This window comes from Cloeon dipterum, chromosome 4 (assembly GCF_949628265.1).
Source record: "Cloeon dipterum chromosome 4, ieCloDipt1.1, whole genome shotgun sequence".
Classification (NCBI taxonomy): domain Eukaryota; kingdom Metazoa; phylum Arthropoda; class Insecta; order Ephemeroptera; family Baetidae; genus Cloeon; species Cloeon dipterum.
In genome coordinates, this window is record NC_088789.1 from 27970967 (window position 1) to 27990568 (window position 19602).

A 19602-nucleotide genomic window follows, 5' to 3' on the forward strand; every position below is an offset into this window, starting at 1 on the left:
TCTTCTGTTAGTTTATGAGCGAGTGCGTGTATGATATATTTCCTAGCAAACACCCACGCACCTTTGGGAGTGATGCTTTTGCTTTGTGTTGTGTGTACAATCGGACGAGGCAGATTTACAACCGCTGTCAATTTGCTTTCATTGAAAGAGCTCGCCGCCAGGCTAAGAATGCGCAGGTTGCTGAAAGAAGAGAAAGAAAAGAAGAAGAAGGCCCAAAAGCTCAAAATGTATATTCTCGCTGAAAGAGGGGTATCCTGATGTTTCCCGGAAAAAGAGACGGTCTTTTGTTGCGGAGGAAAGCAATCACACTTGCCAGCTGGATTGAAACGCAGAGTGCAAATTGCGTATAAGTATTTCTGACGTAATTAATCAAGTTCGAGTCCCTTTTGTGCTTGATCGGCGAGCAATTTGCGGTAGCGACCAGGAGTCTGCCTCCGTAATCAAAAATAATAAACGCGCGTTGAAACAAGTGTGCGATTTTGATTAATTGCTCGAGGCCTAATTAATTAGTTTGCTTGCCTCTCTCCGGCTCGCAGGCACGCACACCTGCGTTATAAACATTTTATTCCCTGTGCATACTTTACAGGGATTTTTACACCGGGCGCGCGGAATAATAAAGTTGAGCCCTGGTGTGTGTGTGCGCGCTGCTGCAAAGTAATTTTTGCTCACAAGAAAGAAGAGGAAGAAAGAGGGAGAAGTCGGTTGGCTGGCTGCGCGCAGCAGTGTGTGTGCCATTATATGGCCTGCTCGGCATTATATAATAAGAAAGAAAGCGAGTACGAGGCGTCTAAATGCTCCTTTACCATCCCCTTTTCTTGAAATCGAGTGAGCATCGCCCGCATGCGGCGGCTGCGCGCCTCCTTTTCCCCATTTCCATAATGCAAGTATCAGGAGACCTGCTCTTCTGCTCCGTCTGGACCACTACAGCGCTCCGTCTGTTTTTTAATACAAACAATCATCGCGAGCGGCGTGATGTCAGTCTCAACGGACGTAATGAGAGAACGTGGGAAGTCTGTCTATCGAGCTTTCCTCGGAATTGAATTAAAATAGACGATTAATTGCATGCTTTCGACGGGGGAGTTAAGAAAAAATTAGGGATCTGCTGTAAATTTAAATTTATGCAAAAACTCAGCACCAAAGCTGCGCAGGTTGCATACAAGTCCGATCTAAAACGAGGAGCTAGTTAGATAACAAAAAAAACTAGGTCTTTGTCCGGAGCTATTTGGAAACAAAGTGTGAAAAAGTGAACCTATTAAAAGCCGGTTTGGTCCATTCTCCTCTCCAGAGTGTGTATAGACGCCATAATTGACACGGCTTTTTTCTTCTCTCACAACGCTGGTTTGGCTCTCTTTCAACTCGCAAACTACATGGTATTATACACCCCATGTTGATGTGTCACATTAACTTTTTATCTATCATTCAGTCCTCCGCATGTGCTGGCGGCGGAACGTGTTTGCTCGCTGCGCTTTCCCCTTTCGCAAAACACACACTAGCGCCGTGCATGCACAGCGCCGCTATGTGTGTATTTATTATTATGTATTTCACTATTTATGCGACTCCGCACAGAAAAATGGTGCCGCTTATATAGATCATATGTGTGCGAGTCGCCGTGCGACATATATATAAACTCCGCCAGACTGTGATGGCGTAAATATAAAATTTATAACCGCACCGCGCACGCCGTGCAGTGCCGGACTGGGCCAAAATTTTCACCGGGTGTTCAGGCCCCAAAAAGGACACCTATTCAACTTGCAAGAAGTTCTCTTTAACTGGCAAGAACACCTAGTCAATGAGCAAAAGGAAAGACATCAATTTAACGTGCAAGAAGTTCAATTTAGAAGCTTTGTCTGATGGGCCAGTCCGGCCCTGGCGCTGCGTGTGCTTCTTTCGGCTTTCGGGCTTCGACGGCACCCACGACACTGCGCTCAAGGATTTGAAAATATACCCAGAATCCAGCTGCGAAAGGAAAATAATAATGCCGGTTTCACGCCTTATTGAACTTGAAAGTGAGCAGCGCACACTCGTAAAACGGCTCGCACTTGAACGTGAATTGCGTGCGAGCTCTTCAAAATCTCTCATTTTTTTTCTTGGTGACGCGCGGCTCGAGGTTTTTCTTTTAACTTCATTATTTCATGTTTTTCTTAAAGAAAACACGGCGTTTAGCAACTAAGCTACGTGTTGCCAACACGAATGAACAACAATCGGCGCGGGGAGCACAAAAGGGCACTTCCAAGCAATCAATAATAACGCGTATTCCGCCGCAATTTGTACACAGCTCAGGTGGATCCTTTTGAGTGGCCATCGCAGCGAGCCGAGTTGAAAAATGATTGCTCTAATGCGGGCTGAATTAGAGCCTGGAAAATGCCCCCACTCGTCGAGCTGAAAAGATTATGATAATGCCGTGTGCATCTGTATTGTACGCTCGCCGAGCTGTCAGTTGTCTGGCAACACTGGCCGTTTCTCCCAGCACAGCAGGCTCACAATAATACCGCCGACGAGGACGAGAGAGAGAGGAGAAAAACTACAATAAAAAAGTAATGGTGGCACAGACACACACACACAAAAGTATTAAAAAACAGGCAGCTATTTTTCCTTCTTTGGTCGGGTCGCTTGGGTGTTGGCAGCGCAACACACGCGGACACGGCGGCCAGCAATAAACAAGCGCATAAAAGTATCAGCTCGAATTAAGCTTTGTAATTCGAGTCGCAGTCATCGAGATAAATCAACCTGTTAATTAATCAGCGCCGAGCCGTGCGGCTTGATTTGTTTATTGATTTGCACCCAGCGGCTGTTGGTTTTTATACGTAAACACACACGGCAGCGGTACTCTTTTTGTTTAATTCCCCCGTCGGCCGATAAATAAATTGCCCATCGCGTGGCGTAAGTTGATAAAATTTTTACGAGCCCGCGAGTGTATGAAGGGAGTAGACGTTTCATGAAATTAGATCTTGATTTTATTACGCAGCCGGCATCCTTAAAACTTTTCAACTCCATAATATTTTGGCCAAGTTTCGTCAGAAATCTGCACAATAAATTATGAAGCTCTCGCAACTCTTTGGAAGTTGTAAAAGTTTGCGTTAAAATTTCCAAAGTTCATTGGATGCTTTGATCGCTGGTGTAAGTGGAAAATTAATTTGTCTTCCGTAGGAATCAAGAACGAAAATTTTCCGATAGCTCTTTTTCACCCCGAGACCAGCTGGAAACCCTCTCTTTCTCTCTCAAGAGAGAAAGGCCGGGGCGTGAACGAGTTGAATGTGAATTCTCCGCAGTAGATAATTTACGACTCCAATTTCGTGGCCGAAACATACGGTCCATTTTTCAAAAAGTGTCCTACTAGACACATTTTAATCAAGAATAAATGCCGGCAGACTCAGCTGTTGCTCGGGGCCAAATGATAAAGAGTCATTTGCTCGTTTCGGGTGTTTATATGCGACGAGATCTTCCTCTTCTTATAATACTTCCTGCCGCCCCAACTCTTTCCCCTCCTTTTATTATTACACACACAGAGTCGTCGTCGTCGTCGTCTTTTTCTTGGTCGAGGCTACTCGCGGTCACACAGCCTTATAACACAATCAGCCTCTATAGTAAAGTGCAGGCAAGAGTAAGCGAGCGAGCGACCGAGACCGAGAGAGAAAAGCTAGCTTATCAGTTTACTCAGCAGCAGCATAGCAGCGAGCCCCTTCTCGTTTTTTTCCTCCTTTTCGTTCCCACTTGTGTCATAGCATCTCAACTGGCAGGGGCGGAAAATATGTATTCGTTGGGGCTGCCGGTCAATTGATAAAATTTTCCAACGTCGGAAGTGAAAATGGGGAGGAATGCGAGGGCTCATATCAAATATTTCTATTTTATAGATTTGTTTCACGATAATTGCGGAATTTAAAGTCATGGAGCTCCGTTTTGGCATCGCACCCGATGGGATTTAGCACTTCCGAGTTAAATTTATACATTTTGCGGCTATTAATACGCACCTCGCGCCTTTGAGTGTATATTTAGCCAGCACACTCGCCAGTCGCCACCGTCGTCTTATCAAGAATTGGCACAAATGGGCGATCAATTAGAGCATTCGGCAATGCCACCCAAAATAGACTGCCACATTCTTGAAATCCGATTGAGTCCGACAGAGGAGAGGCCAAATAATCGATTTTGCGTGGTTTCTAATCCGATTATGATGATTTTCGGGTGACCATTTATACGGCACAACTCTAAAATTAACAGACAAAATTATTTTCCCACTCGAGACTACTTTCAAAATAAAATACTCTCTCGTTTTGATTCATTTAAAATCAATAAAAACAGGGAAAATAGTCAACCCTCTACATTTCGGTGGTTGTTAGCAGAAAAATGATCCCTTTCTCTCTTTCACTCGTCCCCTTCGGCGGGGTGCACCGAGCTGTTTTGTTTCCGACGCCAGACGCGCATCTCGAGTTTCAATCTCTCTTTATTGTCAATTGACAAGCTGCCCGTCCGCGACGCTGGTGTGAAATGCGGCCGAAAAAGAGCAAAGTGAATTATTACTACGCTTGGTCGCACTTAATGTGCTCCAGATAACAATATTCATTCCTTATCTGCTCACATGTGTGGCGCGAGACGAATGTGTTTAATTTTTGTTAGTGTCAAACAGACAGCAGGAGCTCTTCTCCCCCGCCTCGAGGATGATTATATGCGCTTGACATGCGGAATAAAACGGGGACAGTAAAAAATTATTTATTTTGGATCTCTTTCTGTCTGCGTCCGTGTATATCTGTGTGTGTGTGCAACGACAATAAAATAAACGCGGCCACTTTTCAGCTTTCCTGCTTCCAAACTAACTTTTTCCATTGTGCGCCGCGTAGAAGAAGTTTGGCTTTGGGCTCAACTTTGTGTTTTGCTGAGCAAGTATAGCACTTCTCTCGCGCGCAGAGGAGAGGGAGGCAGAGTCGTAAAATGAATAAGCTCGCTCGCCTACGTTGTCTATAGCGCGCTGTGGAATGAGGAACACGATATTATGCGTTGTCGACGAGCACATTTTGCAGACTTGACTCTTCTTTAGCCTTCAGACCGGCGGGAATCTCATATTCGCCGAATCTTGTTAATCATGAGACGGAATTTGTGAAGGAAATTCGAGATGGAAATCTCTATTTTATATTTAATTTAATACTGGTTTAATAGATTATCAAACGCTTTTATAGACGGTTTAATGCCAATGCATAAACTCGTCCTTTAGGATTCAGTTAAAGCCTAAATTGACCTAAGAAGCACTGTAATTTTTTGAGAAAATTGGCTGGAAAGTTACCGTGCTTTTCAAAATGGTTATGGCTGTCTCCTTACTTGAAATCCGATTTTATTTCAAAACCAAGAGTTTCCGCAATAAGTGGCATACACCGTTGGACAGATCTCGACGAGAGGAATCGGAACATGCCAAGAAAATATGTTCAAGCAACGAAAATTTTGAATTTTTACTGTAGGAAGGTCCTTTTTTATTATTACAAATTGTTGAACAAATTGTTTTTCGATCAATTGTTTATGGCATCCAACAAATCAAATAATTTTCAATTGTTGCCCTGTATCATTCCACTTTTTAAGTGGATTAAAATTACATGGTTTTTATTCATTTGATTGATGATTGGAATATGAGGAAAAATCAGTCGATCGTCTTTAAATTCACAGCCTTGTTCCCAATGTTTCAATCTAATTTTGTAATTGCATAAAAAATTGAAGGAAAAATCGCGTTTTATACTGGTTGAGTTCATGCGGGTTAACGACGTTAGCAAAACGAAAACCTTGAATGCAGAAGATAAGATAAAAGGCTGGAAAGTCTGTCACGGCGACGTTGCGAAAACTCTCGAGTGCTTTCCTCATTTCGCACATTGTCCGAAGTGACAATTTGAAGAGGCGCCTATTCGCCAAAATACCCAGCGCAATCAATTCAATTAAGAGCGTTGAGATTAATTCCTCACAGGTCACTTATTGCTTTGTTGTTTTGCTGCGCGGAATGTGTTCCGGCCTTGTGTAAATGTTGCTTTGCTCTTGTGCAAGATACATGCGCGGCTCCTTCTTCTTCATCCCTCCCTGCGGGTGTTATAAAAAGGCTCAGACTGTGCTACTGCCTGCTGCCATGCTTTTTTACTTTGTGCCAGATGGCTACAATGAGTTAGCAGAGGGTGCACCGCAGAAAGATATTCTGGCTCTCTCATTTTTTCCTCTTCTCCTTGTATAAGGGGCGAGGGTGGAGCAGACTGCTGCTGCTTTACCTCGAAAATGCATCTGCTCAGGCCACGCGGTTATTGCGTCTCGTGCCGCTAGTTAGAGAGCGACTTTTTTGGTGTTAATTTACCGCTAAGAGCTTACACTTCCTCCTCCGTGGAGATCTAAAGCATGATTATAGTGCAATCGACTTTAATTAGATTTTTATGCTCCACAGATATACACTTGAAACGTTGGGTTAAAAATGCAAAAATGTACGTGTTTGTTTGTACGAGACATGCTTTTAACGCGAGCGACAATTTGCGAAATGCAAAGTACTCTGTGTGCTGTTAACTGTAGGCACTAGCTGTTTATGCAAGGCAAGAAGCCTTGGCTTTTTATTCCTGCTCAGAGCCGTGCTTTCATTAAAATTATATGCGTTTTGAGAGTCTTTCGCGCGCAGGCCAAGCGTGCTGTTATTTATTATTACCACGATTACCAGTGTCGTTATATTATTGAAGAGGCGGGAAACATTGGTTGTGTAATAAGAGTCATTATTAGCTCATTATTCTCTCGTCTGCGAATAAATCACGGCGTGCGCGCGCGCGTATCACTCGCTGGCGCAGAATTTCGATTAGCCGCGCTGATTTATTTGCGACTGGCGGCTCCATGTTATTTCAGCAACTTGTTATTAAGGCGCGCGCGCTGGCCGAAATGAAAGATGTGTGCGAATGTTTCGCTTTGGTCCAATCATATTTCATTTCGCAATATTTATCTTCGGGTGGATTGTGATCGACAAGAATATGGCCAGGAAATGCCGATGGAAAAGGAAAAAAAACAACCATCCAACTCTCGCTCTCACAATTGTTGAAAAGAATAAAAAATTTTCTGCGCGTCCTTCAGCAAAACCTTTTTTGTAAATGAAATTTGGATGTTAATCGAGTAATTTTTGTGGACTTGAAATATTTTTCCTTTAGAGAAATTCTAGGAAATCCACGATTTTCCAGTTAGGAGCAAAAAAAATTGCGGAAGAGGAAGCAGAATCAGTTTCCTTCGCTCGTTAATCTCCGACGCACTATTCGAATCAGTTTGTGCAAATAACGAGCTTGGCCATCAGATAGCGATAAGGGCGGCTGCAGCGACGCGATAACATCAGCTGGCGGTAAATGGTCTTAACTGCGGGGAGCAGCGCCGTGAGAATTGCCGTTTTTATTGCACGGCGCGCGATAATTATTCCGCCCAATGTGTCAATTCGCCGATGATTTAAATATTCATGAAAGCGGCGGCCGTTTGGCGCGGCGGCGATACATGTGCTGCTCGACTTGCAACTCGCCCGGCAGCCGAATGAAAATTTCATCCCCCTGCCGTGAGATAAATTTTGATAAACTGCATGCAGTAGCGGAAATGTCAATTTATTGATCCAATCTTGCGGTGCCTTATGTACTTGAGAGGGAGCGGCGGCGGCTTTTTGAACGAGGCCAGCCAGCCAGCCAGCCAGCGGGCGAGCAAACGAGTGAGATGCTTGCTTGCTCGCTCGCTCGTCGGTGGAAAAAGCTTCGCCGGCAGCTGGAAAAAGCGAGAGTTGCCACTGCCTGCTGGCCGAGCGCTGCGTTGTATGTGTGTGTGTGTGTGAATTAATTAAAATCCAGCGATGATAAACCTTAATTACTTTTTTCATTCGGCCGCCCTCCCGCTTTTGCCCGTCCGTTGCAAGCGGTGTTAATTTTATTGAAAATCAATCTGCTTCGAATGTGCGCGCTTTTACAAGGTGCTAAAGGTACGCCCGCCGCCTTTCGCTTGATTGATCGTTCCGGCTAAAGACGTCAACACCAGGAAAATCAAACATTATTGACAAAGTGGTAACAACTGCTAAGATAAACACATTGACAATTATTTTTATTAATATTTATCCTCCATTCAAAATACGTTAATTAATTATAGTAATACAAAAAAGCAATTTACGAAACTATTTTAATTTTTGGGGGTTTTAGCAAAATTTGATAATGTAACTACTCAATTTAAGAGTTAAGGTCTGCGTTGCACTCCTCTCGTCAGGCCCGATCGAATGAAAACCAAATTCGAGGTCACCGGTCACGGTCAAAGGTCACCAAGGGCCATTTTTTAACATTTCCGGTATTTTTTTGGATTATAAAAACCAGAACCATCTTTTAAAAATCCAAAACAACCCTTAAAAAAGGTCCCGGAGTACGTGCAAACCTTTGAGCAAATTTCAAGACCGTATTCGACTTGGTTTTCGAGAAATTCTAATTTTAAATCAGAAAAACCCAAAATTTTCAAATTTTTCAAATGTTGCGACCGCCAAATCTCGGGTTCTAACTGTCAGAAATGCAAAAACCGCACACCATTCGACTTGGCTTGGCTTCCCCTGGTGAGCTGAATAGTTTTTGGGGTGCTCACCCCTCACCCTCAACCCCCTATTGGCCATATTTGAATCCCCGGGTAAATTATTTAAATTATCACAATTTTTTGACACTCCTGAACACAGATAGAACATTTTAGAATATGATGTTTGTTTTCATGTATAAATTCCGTGAGTAAAGAAGCGCTTTGCCAGCTAACATAAGATTAAGTGTCACGTCAAGTAAAAATAATTAACTGAGAAGAAGAAGGAATCCCGCGTCCGTGTTTTGCCGCAAACAAGCAATTTATGCCTGCGCTTCACTTTTAAGTTGTGCTGCTTCTTGAGGCATGCACGCCGCAGCAGCAGCACACATACAAGATTTTTCTTCTCCAGAATTACTTTCAAGGGGATGCTTTCGCGGTCGAGCTAATGCACATGTCTGTTGCTGGCTGCTCGCTTCCAAGGGGGTTGTCATCGCACACGCACGCACATGCAGTCAAGGGTGCAGCGGCCGATTTTTTGTGAGCATATTATGCCTCCGGGGCGAGCCGTGCAACATTGTGAGTGCAGGGCCTTGTACATGTATTTTTGTGACTGGGAATCGGCCACCCTTATTATTATTTTCCTAGACTTTTACAAGCTGAGCAGCGTACACACTACTGCTTTGGCAGGTTTAGACCAAATCTATTTCTCTTTTTCGTCCTTGAGACGGGGAGGAATTCTTGTCTTCCTGCAAGTTTTTTTTTGTTATGCTCCCTATTATGGAGAGTTGTTGCCAAGGGGAATTTACCAAAGACGTTCTTACCTGCTCACTTTCCGCCCCTGTTTGTGCTGGTGAGCACCCCTTATAAAATTCATGATTTTTTTTTGTTAAATATTTGTTTGATTTCCTTTTTAGAATAAATTCAGGAATTTATTGATTCTCCTCGAAGTGGATGGGATATCGCTTCTTGCTCGAGCGGCAGATGGCTGTTTTAACCAGTGTGAAGAGAGCACTAAAGCACTTTAATGGTCGGCGTGATAGCCATCAGGCAGCGCGTGTTTTAAAAGAGTGAGTTCACTTGCCGGCAACGTTGGTGCTGCGGAAAGTTTGTGTTGTTGCAGACAATTGAGAGCTAAGGAGTCATGTTGCATCTTCGCAGAGTTTAACGGTACGCTCACAAAATACACTGGCAACTTTCAAGGGAGCTGTAAATGTTAATTAAATGCAAATTAGTCTGGCTGGGTAATTAGGTGTATTTTCTCTCTCTCCACAGATGTGTAGTTTTACGGCTTTGTGTATAGTCGTCTTATAACAAAAATTTTGCTCCGAGATAGTATTGCGGTTTTGATTACAAAATGTGTGTGCACAGCAGATTCGAATTAAAAGAGCGGCCGGGACCGGAGTTTATCTGGCCGGGGCGTACATGTGTGTGTGTGTGTATGAATTCACAACCGAGAGTGAATATTTGCATGCTACAGGGGTGATTCTCTCTCCTCTCTCTCTCTCAGCCGAGTTGGAGGCTCGTCACAAAGGGCCAGTGTGGCTGCTGCGGAGCTCGTTCGCCCGCTCGCTAGCTAGAGTAGCTACACACAGCGGCGGCGGAGCACGAGTTGCTCAATGAATAATAAAACTGGCCGTGCAGAATGTTCGAATTGTATGTGTGTATATAAACAGCAGCGTGCAATGCGACTGGCTGGTGTGCATTAATTTATCGCATCTGCAGTCGGCCAGATTTTGTACTAATAGATTGCACCTCGCGGAAACGAGTCCTAATTACTCAGTAGCTCAGTTGTGCCCGGGCAGAAAAGTCTGCTCCACCGCAGACAAAGGGTCGCGGCGCTATTTGCCAGCAACTATTATACCTGCTGCTCGCTAGAAAAGAGCCCCGTGTATGTATACTACACACACACACATACACAGCCACCGCGCTCGCAAACGGCGCTTTTTATTCTTTTCTTTCTTTCTACCGCTGGCGCGCTGATAAAGGCTGCTTTTTGTCAAAGGGTTTCAGTTTCTCAGCTCTGAGGCAGCAGGTAATTACCAAGATTGTCCTTAACTGGATGGAGCTCTTTGCAACATGCAGCATGCTAAAAAGGTGCTCTTTCTCTACTCAGATTTTCACCCACTTTGCCATTTTACCAGGTAGCTGCCCTATTACAGATTCTATCGCGCGTTACAGCCCGGCTTTGCAAAGAAAACATGGCCGTCCGACTCGCTTTCTCACAGACAGAGTTAAAAGGGTTAAACACTCTTCTAATTAGAATCAATCTGCACCACACGAGAGAGAAAGAGCGAGTCGGACATGCCGGTGAGCGAGCCCCTCGACCGGCAAGGTGTGTATGTGCGCGGTGATTTGCCGTAAGAGGGATAATGAGGGCACTTTAAATGCTGGGCTTGCACAAATCCAGCCGCGTCGCACCCCGAGAGGGCTGAAAAGAAGAGAAAGAAAGAAAGCCGAGCTCACTCACCCCTTGCCTCTGCAGCGGGATGAAATTGTAAGCGGGCCTCTTTTTGTATTTTTCTATCGAGATAACAAAATATCAAGAAACTTTTCTGTGCCTCCGATGCCAGCCAGCCAGCCATAATATTATACGCAGCCTGCAGCACGTTTTTGCCCGCAAACCTCATCCCAGCAGCAGCTAAAGCGAGAAGCCATACTTGCGGTGCTTCTTTCCCACTCACACGCACGCTGACTGCTTTTTCCTTTTATCATCTGGGCAAATCTTTAATGCTCTTTAACTTCCATTATTGTTTGCCATAGGTATGTGTTTGCTCGCTGCTCTCGGAGCGGCCGTCCACCGCGAGTAATGTGTGTTTACGAGCGTGTATGTGCACGCCACTTCTCTAATGGCGCTGCGCGAAAGCCAGAACAATTTGGCCCCGAAAAGGGTGTGCGGCGAAACAAGATGTGCGCTGAAAATCGCTTTGTTTGATTATGGCCCGGTGCGCAGCAGGCACTTCGCTGTTCGCACCGATCGCTCGCAATTTAAGCCACTAAAAAACTTCTTGGGCTCAAAGTGGCCATCTTTTCACCAAGGAACGCCAGAAATCTGTAAAAACAGCAAGTGGCGCCTCCTACCAGCCCGTTGAGCTATTAAAACATTTTTTCAAGCCCTTCTTTGCCATTTCTGACATTTTGGACAGCCCAGAAATGCTCAAATATCTTCCTCAGCAAGCAAGATGAACACAAATAACCCTTGACTGTTGCCCCCTTAACGTACGAAGCAAAAATCAGGGCAAGGGAATTTGCCATCACGACGCAGGTTCTTGAAATCTCAAGCAGAAGCCCTTCTTGGCAGGCGGGGGTCCAGAAAGTTTGATGCTAATCACCGCCTACCCAATTTCGGCGAAGCTAATCCGCTCGTATTGCTAAAAGCACTTGATCATCTCACAGCAGATGAGAGGAGAGTTAGTTCAACATCTCAATACACACACACACACAGCAGGCGCGCAAAGTAGGGGCACCTTGGAAGAAGAAGAGAAGAGAAGAGGCACGCATCACACAGACACAATGGCCTATTCAATTACGCTGCGAGGGGTGCCCGCCCGGCTGCCAACAAGCGAGTTAGGCAGCCGGCAATACTCTGCTCTGCTCTGCTCCAGCAATGTTGTTATTACACAGTTTCCGGGCGCGCGCAACGCAAAGTTCGGCCCCGGCGATACACACGGGTCGTCGGCATTCATGCATGTGGGGTTGCATACTTGATGGGACGCACGCCGTGTTTTGTTGTTGCCGCTGACAAGTTTTCCTTTGCCACTGGATGAGCGTCGCGTATATCGCGCAGCGGCACTTTGGAGCATTATTAATTAGCTGCGACACTACGCAGAGAGCAACTGGAACATGGCGTCGGCCAAGAAGTTTATATATGCGCGCCCGAAATAACGTCAAATGCCTTTATATAGCGACGCAGAGTTATGCGAATTGCCGAGCGAGTAATATGCCGCTGCTGCTTCTGCTGCTGCTGCTGCGGCTTAGCTATTTATGAAAGGGGAGAGCTGCTCGTAATAATTGTGCTCGGCAAAAATCATTAGGCCCTCCTCCCTTGCGAGGGTGCAAATCTGCTGCTCGCTCCCTGCCTAGCTGTTTTGCCTCGGATCAGTCGGTGTCGGGATTCGGCAAGGGAGTCAAATTCCCGTCATTAGGACGACGAGCTCTCGCAGATTTTGGCCTCAATTCAACTCGGAACGCTTGCGTTACCGAGATTTAACTTTCCGAATGGCTGATGATTCCGCTTGATGGCTTAGTTAGGCGTTTGACCGGCGACCAAGTGGTTTGCAATTTACCACACGCACGATTTTGGTGGTGAACGCATGTCTCATTAGGATGCCTTCTTAATTAAGATAAAATTATAACTATTAAATTTCAAAAGGGTGGCTCCACTCCCATTTCTGCGCATTAACGAGGGGAAACTGATTAAATTACAACAAATTATGGGAATGGAAAATATATTTTTGCTGTTGAGAAGTTTCAAAACTTCTGAACACGACCTATAATTCATCTAAAGTTTCTATCTTTAAAAATTTAGCTCGCAATTCGCAACTAACTCATTGCAAAGAAAACTAGAAATAAGATTGCTGTTGGTTTAAGAGATTGGCTTCTAGAAGTTCATACTTTTTAATGGTATGTCAATCCAGGGTGCAAAAGCAATCAAAGGTGGAGTTACTCTTCCTAAAACAAATACGGAAAATTTGAAATGGTGTCACAACAAATTCTAGAAAGTTAGGATATAGACGAGAGTGAGAAATGCCGTGCGAGATACAAAAAATTGCTAATGGATCCGGTTAGTTGCGGCAACAGACGCGGCGGGCACACCGACGGCAGCCATTCATAACAAGGGAAATTCAAATCTGCAGCGGACAGCCGCACGTTAAACTTTTAAACGTATATTAACGTGCGCGCGGCGGGCTGCCCGGTTGTGCGTGGACTGAATGATGCGTATGTAATATAAATATATGCGGATACACGCAGAATACACACACATACACATTTATCAATGTGCACGTGCGGTCGGGGAACACATGCAGGTGTGTGAATTTGTGCCCTCGCTCGGCTGCCCGGCCGACCAAGCGGAGTGTTCGTTCGTTCGTTCGTTCGTTCGTTCTCTGGGATACACTACTTCAGCCTTTAGCTGGGGCAGAGCCGAGTGTGTGTGTGTGTTTGCATGGCAAAGCGCAATTTATTTCCTCGCTCGCTGGCCACTCGCTCGCTCCCCCTTCGAATCCAGTTTTGCCGCTTCTGCGGCACCGGCAATTAAATTAAGTCTTGCACTCGGAAAGGTCACATTTTGTGCGCATCAATTAATCACTTTCCTTTCTCTGTTCGCAGGTAAAAGGAGATTTCCTTCACACATATTCGGGCACCGACTGCCGATCCGGTTACAGGTTTGAAATTTACAGTTTGCCCGAGGGCGTCGCGAATTTTTTTTCAAAGACTGATGTCATTTGTTTGGAATCTTTGTTTGCTGCCGCTGCCTTTTGTGTATCCACAATAAAAGGCTTTTTGGTAAGGAAAAACCATAGGACAAAGTTTTGCCCGTGTGTGTGTTTGTGTGGCTGCGCGCGACCTTAAATATTTTACTGCTTTTGATGCAGCCAATGTTGTTTCTGGCGAAAAATGGTGAAACCGAGAGAGCTTGCTCCGGGGCGGTCGTGTTTGCAGATAAAAATATTACACGGCGCACAACATTTCCAAAGCTCGCACGCATCCAGCATCCAGCAGGGACGCCCATCATAACGCGGTGGAAAAATAGCAATGTCATGCGGAAGGGTCACAGCGCGCGCCGCGCTGACGTGAGAGGTGTTGGAAAAATAGTTTTCTCCGGACAGCGCGGCAGCAGCTTGTATGTATAAGTAACGAGAGGAGGCTGCAAATTATGCGGTGCTGAATTTAAATGCATGGGCATCGGCCTGACTCGGGTTTGACGTCAAACCGAATCGACTGCGCTGCCCTTCTGCTGAAAAGTGATTTTCGGATCATCCGAAATGCCCTACGCGTCCTCTCGGCAAAAATGGAAACGCAATAAAACACGCTCTATTCTCGACTCTTCTCTCTTCCCTCTTTTATTTGAATGATAAAAACGGCCCTGTTGTTTATTCCAACAAAAAGGCGGCGTGCGGAATAATAATGGTCCGAGCGCAGGTTACAAAATTCGCCTCTCTTTCCGCCAAGTCGTCGCTGTTTTCTTGCTCCCGAGAATGGAAATATGTGCGAGCGAGCGAGCCTGCAATAACAATGTAAATTGCACAAGTGAGCGATTTATTTATGAGTCCTTGGATCAAGACGTACTCATCACGACCATTGTTCCATCTCAGTCAACACACGCCGAAGAGAGCATAAATTAGACCTCTTATGTGCGTTGCATAATTTTCCACGACGCGTGACTAATTTTTTTTCTCGCGAAAAACAGCCAATGATTCATTGGATTCGGTTGAAAAAAGAAAAAGGAAAATTGAAAGGTGAGTCCAGGAAGTTTTAGCTTGGTTTTCCCTTTGGACTTTTTGATTTTATCTTCTTATTGTCAACGGAGTTAGGACTAAATAAGTCTTCTTGCATTTGGAAATACACGCTGATTTTTGTAACATCTTTCTTTTAAAGTCCAGCTCTTATTAACTTCCAATTTCAAGCAATAAAACAACACTACTTATTTCACTGCTGACGTGCGCAATCAGCGTTGAGGATTTTTCGAGCATAGACTGTGCTCTTGTCTCCGTTCGGGGTGTTTAAAATCGGTTTTGATGTGTTTCTGCAATTATAAATCGATAAAGCAACTCTTTAGCTGTAAGAAGAGACCAAACAATCGGTTTCACGCTCATCGGTAACAGAATAAAGGCATTATTTAACACCAGAAAATGCGTTGGGCTACTTTTTTGAAAGCGCTTATCTCTGTTTTGTCATAGTCGAAAAATTCAACTAGTGGCAAAAGTCGTGGACTACTATAGATTTTCGTTTCCAAATATCTTCCTGCAGTCTTGGGCACCATCGGAGAGGATATTAATTAAAACTAAATCACAAGTGAAGTCAACAGTGAAGAGCGCATGTGCATTAATCAATCGAAGAATGCTTGACAATCGAGTAGCCGCGTGCAGAGGGAGCCAGCCGCAAATTACACTGCAGGGGCGTCCGACCGGTTGCATCTATTCTATCCATCCACCCCCGTATATAGAGGAGGGGTTTCCTTTCAATTTGCGTCGCATGCAGGCCGTTTGTTGGAAAAAGAGCTGGGGCATTCAGTTTTATTTAGCTTTGCGCAGGACGTCCTCTCTCTCTCTCTTTTTACTTAACGGCGGCTGATTGCAAAAAGTGAGCACCCATAAGAGCTCAAGGCTGAACGAGAGCGAGCGAGCGAGAGGTCTGTCTGTCATATACATTTACTTTTACATATCCCACCGAGCCGAGTTGCGAAGGGGCAGCCCGACGATCACGTGATATCCTCAAGAGCACGCACAGCTGGTTATAGTGAAATCGGCATAATTGTTAGACGCCGGTGGCGTGACGGCCTTTATCAAGATCCCCCTGCATTTAATTATTCATCCGCGCCAATAAATAAGCAAATAAACGGACGGGAATTCGGCGTGTCGGCCGAGCTAAATCCACATTTCCCACATGCAGACTGGCGCACACACACACACACACACCGCTGCTCTCTTGGCTGCGGCTGTTAATTATTTAGCAGGCAGACGGGATTACCATCGTGATGGTCTAATTAAAAGGCTCTGTTTTACTTGGAACTGAATAGGCCGTGCGGCGGTCGTTCAATGCTCTTGTTTCTTCTTCTTCTTCTCGTCCGAGCTGCTGTAGATACGCAACTGTTTGCGTTAATTAGTTAGGTGTAAAATTCCAAATAGTTTTTCTATAGACTGTTTTTACCCGTTTCCCACATTAATTTTCTTGGGGCTGCAATTCTTTTACGTAAAATAGGTCACCGGTTAATTGCAATTGTGATCTTTTAAGAACAAATAATGCTTGAAAAACTCGGCTTTAACACATGTTTCGTATTACGAAAACAGCAAAATTAAAAAATGCATTTAAAAAAATTGTAATTTTTGCCAAACTTTTGTGAAAGTCGCATTGAAAAAAGTAAAAACAAATCATTTTTTAATTATACAGTACTTTTTTTAAATTTTATATTAAAAAATTAACCCTAATCCCATTTACTAGTCATTTAGTAAATCGGTTCAGCGGTCAACAGCGTAAAAATCGATTACACTCGCTTGCCCGAGCACGCCCGGGTATCAAATCGTAATTCTGTTTGATAATATTTGGGGATAAGCCATGAAATTTGACGCCCGAGGGCGTGCGAGTGTTAAAAAGGGTTAACTGGACGCGTGTAACCGCTTTTATCATTTTGCACACAAGCTCGCTAGCCTAGAGCGAGAGCATTTAGCCGTTTGGTAGGAAGGCAGGCAGGCTGGAAGCAAGCAAGAGCAAGAGCAAGGCCGGTCATCCAAGCAAGCCTGTGTGCAGAGCAGAGGACATGCTCTCTCTCTCTCTCTCTCTCTCCTCTTTGTATGCGGCCGCCCTGTCAGGCGAAAGACAACTTGTCACCATCAATTCGGCGCCGGCATGCTCGCTCGAGCCGCGCGCGCGCGCGCCCGCGTAATTCAGCATGCGGCGCTGCGCTGGTTTATTCCCCCTGGGTGATTAGCGCCGCAACGGCCTATAAATACTGCTGCTGATGTTGCACATCCAGGGCGGTGAATACGCTCATCGTGTGCACCGCAAACCCGGCCGGGCGTGTGTGAGTGTGTGTGTGTGCATGGATAGGTGACACACAACCCCAGTGGGCGCGCAACTAACTGCGCTTTTAATTAACCTTTTTGCTGATTGCGAGCGGACGCCTCTATTTTAAATGCGATTCTCTATTTGACATCGGCTGCAATCGTATAACAGCGTTGCTGAAGAGACAATGGATTCATTTGCCCTTTAGCTTGATTCAATTATTGCAGCACCTGTCTGCTGTTAAACGGCGCACAAAATGAGGAAACGTAATTGATATTCGTGTGAGGAATTTTTTGTGTGTTAAAAAACGGAAATGAGCAGATAGAATTAAATTAAGCTGTAAAACAATGTGCATTAAAAAATATTTTGAATTACATCATTATTAAAAATCTGATAAAAAGCGTCTTGCCCATTCAAACATGTTCAAAATAGATACTTCAAATTCTCCAATTTCAGTTATAAAAGAACAAAAAAATCGCGATGGTTAAAAATATTCACTTTTTGACGCTGTAGATGCAATTATGGCTAATAGGGGTAGAAAGGTGAGGGGTGAGCACCCCAAAAACCACTCAGCTCAACAGGGGAAATCAAGACAAGTCGAATGGCGTGCAGTTTGTGTATTTCTGTCGCTAAGAACCCGAGATTTTGTGCTCACAACATTTGTAAAAATTCTAAAAATCTGTTTTTTTTTATTTAAAATTTGAATTACTTGAAAACAAGTCGAATACCACCTTGAAATTTTCTCACAAGTTCACACCTACCCTGGTATCAATTTTGAGAGGCGTTTCGGATTTTTAAAGCTTGCCGCTGATTTTCAAAATCAAAATAAAAACATTACAATATTTTAAAACGAGACTTTGCGACCGATAACCTCAAATTTGGTGTTCAATTCATCGGGCTTGATGAACCTTAGCTCTAAAAATGAATTCAAAGTTTACCAAAAATGCGCAGTTTTAATTTTGACGTAAATTTTGTTTTGTTACTCTTCGAGTAAAGATTATCTAGACAACCAAAACCACTCAGGGAGCCTTTTTCTGACAGACACATGTCCAACATAATACGCTTTTATCAAGAGTTTTCACTGCTGACTTTAGGAAAAAGTAAGGACTATGTGCGAGTCCAATTCCTTTGATAAACTAATCAATCTTTTGCCATTTCCTTTAGATTAAAACACTTTATCTTGAGCCGTAAAGAAAGGGCTAAGTGACATTTTATCTTCTGGACAAACTCGACTTTGTCTTCCATTTAAAAGATCGACACATCATATCAACATCAAAAGTTTTCTACTATTTTGCTGAAGGCCTATTTCATCTCCAAAAATTGTAAGATCTTATCCAAAACTTCGGGCGGTCTATATCAAATAGATTAAAATACTTCCTGACTGGATCGACGATAAATTGCAGCATGAGGTGAAGGAAAGCAGTGTTTTGTAACAAGTTGATTGCCAAAGGACATCATGCACGCCGGCTCTTTGTTGCTGTTATTTGCTGTTACTGCACTGTTCATCCAGTCGACCTGCTGGGCTTCTCATCGAATGTCGTCTTCGGATAAAGAGGAGGAAGAGCAAGCATTTGATCCAAACCAAGCTGGATCTGTCGATGGAACTGTTCAGGACATACGACAATTGATGGACTCACCCAAAAAGGGGGATTGTGTCAGATTCCGTAAGGTTTATGATATAAATTTAAGAAAAGTGCGAAAAATGTGTTTCACTCGATACTAAATATTGAATTTGTTTGATGAATTTCAACCATTAAACCATTTGAATTTAAAAGCAAGTTTAAAATTTTTACTAAAAACACACATTAGCATTTGTACGAATAATTTTTTATGCAAAGAATGAAAAATGTTTATTGGAATGTAAAATTGTGACACATCAACATGACCATTAAAAAACTTACTCACTGAAGAAATCTAAACCAGACATTTCATTTTATTTCTTCCACTTTGCAAGTCATGACAGGTTGTTTTGCCCCAGCAGTTTCGGCCCGAGAAAAAAGAGCTATAGAGTTTATTAGTTTTATGAAATATTTCCTGACCAAACTGGATCCTTGTCACAACAATCATTTTTATAACAATACCGTAGACCAAAAGTGAAAAACGAGTGGGAGCTCGGTTCCGCAACCACTACATTTAGGCACGTCAGGGTCGCCAATTTGGAAATTGAAAGGGTTGAAATGATGAAGACCGATGAATTCAGATGACGAATTTTCTTGGTGAATTGGTTTGCAGTTGCAAATTCGATCGGATACTTAATCAAGTACAAGAACAGTGAATTCCTGTGATAAACTTATCAATCTTTAACCATTTCCTTTAGATTAGAACACTTTTTCTCAAGCCGTAAAGAGAGTGCCAAGTGACATTGTATCTTCTGGA

The 19602-nt window shown here is 43.9% G+C and overlaps 1 protein-coding gene and 1 long non-coding RNA gene across 2 annotated transcripts in view; both read left to right on the top strand.

The window, feature by feature from the left end:
• Positions 1 to 19602, top strand: part of LOC135941801 (uncharacterized) — a 120730-nt gene that overhangs the window by 62876 nt on the left and 38252 nt on the right. The gene's annotated exons all lie outside the window — the stretch shown is intronic.
• On the top strand, positions 16587 to 19145 carry LOC135943591 (uncharacterized). The gene is made up of 2 exons (XR_010575227.1): positions 16587 to 18548; positions 18630 to 19145. It is a non-coding gene; the product is annotated as an uncharacterized LOC135943591 (long non-coding RNA).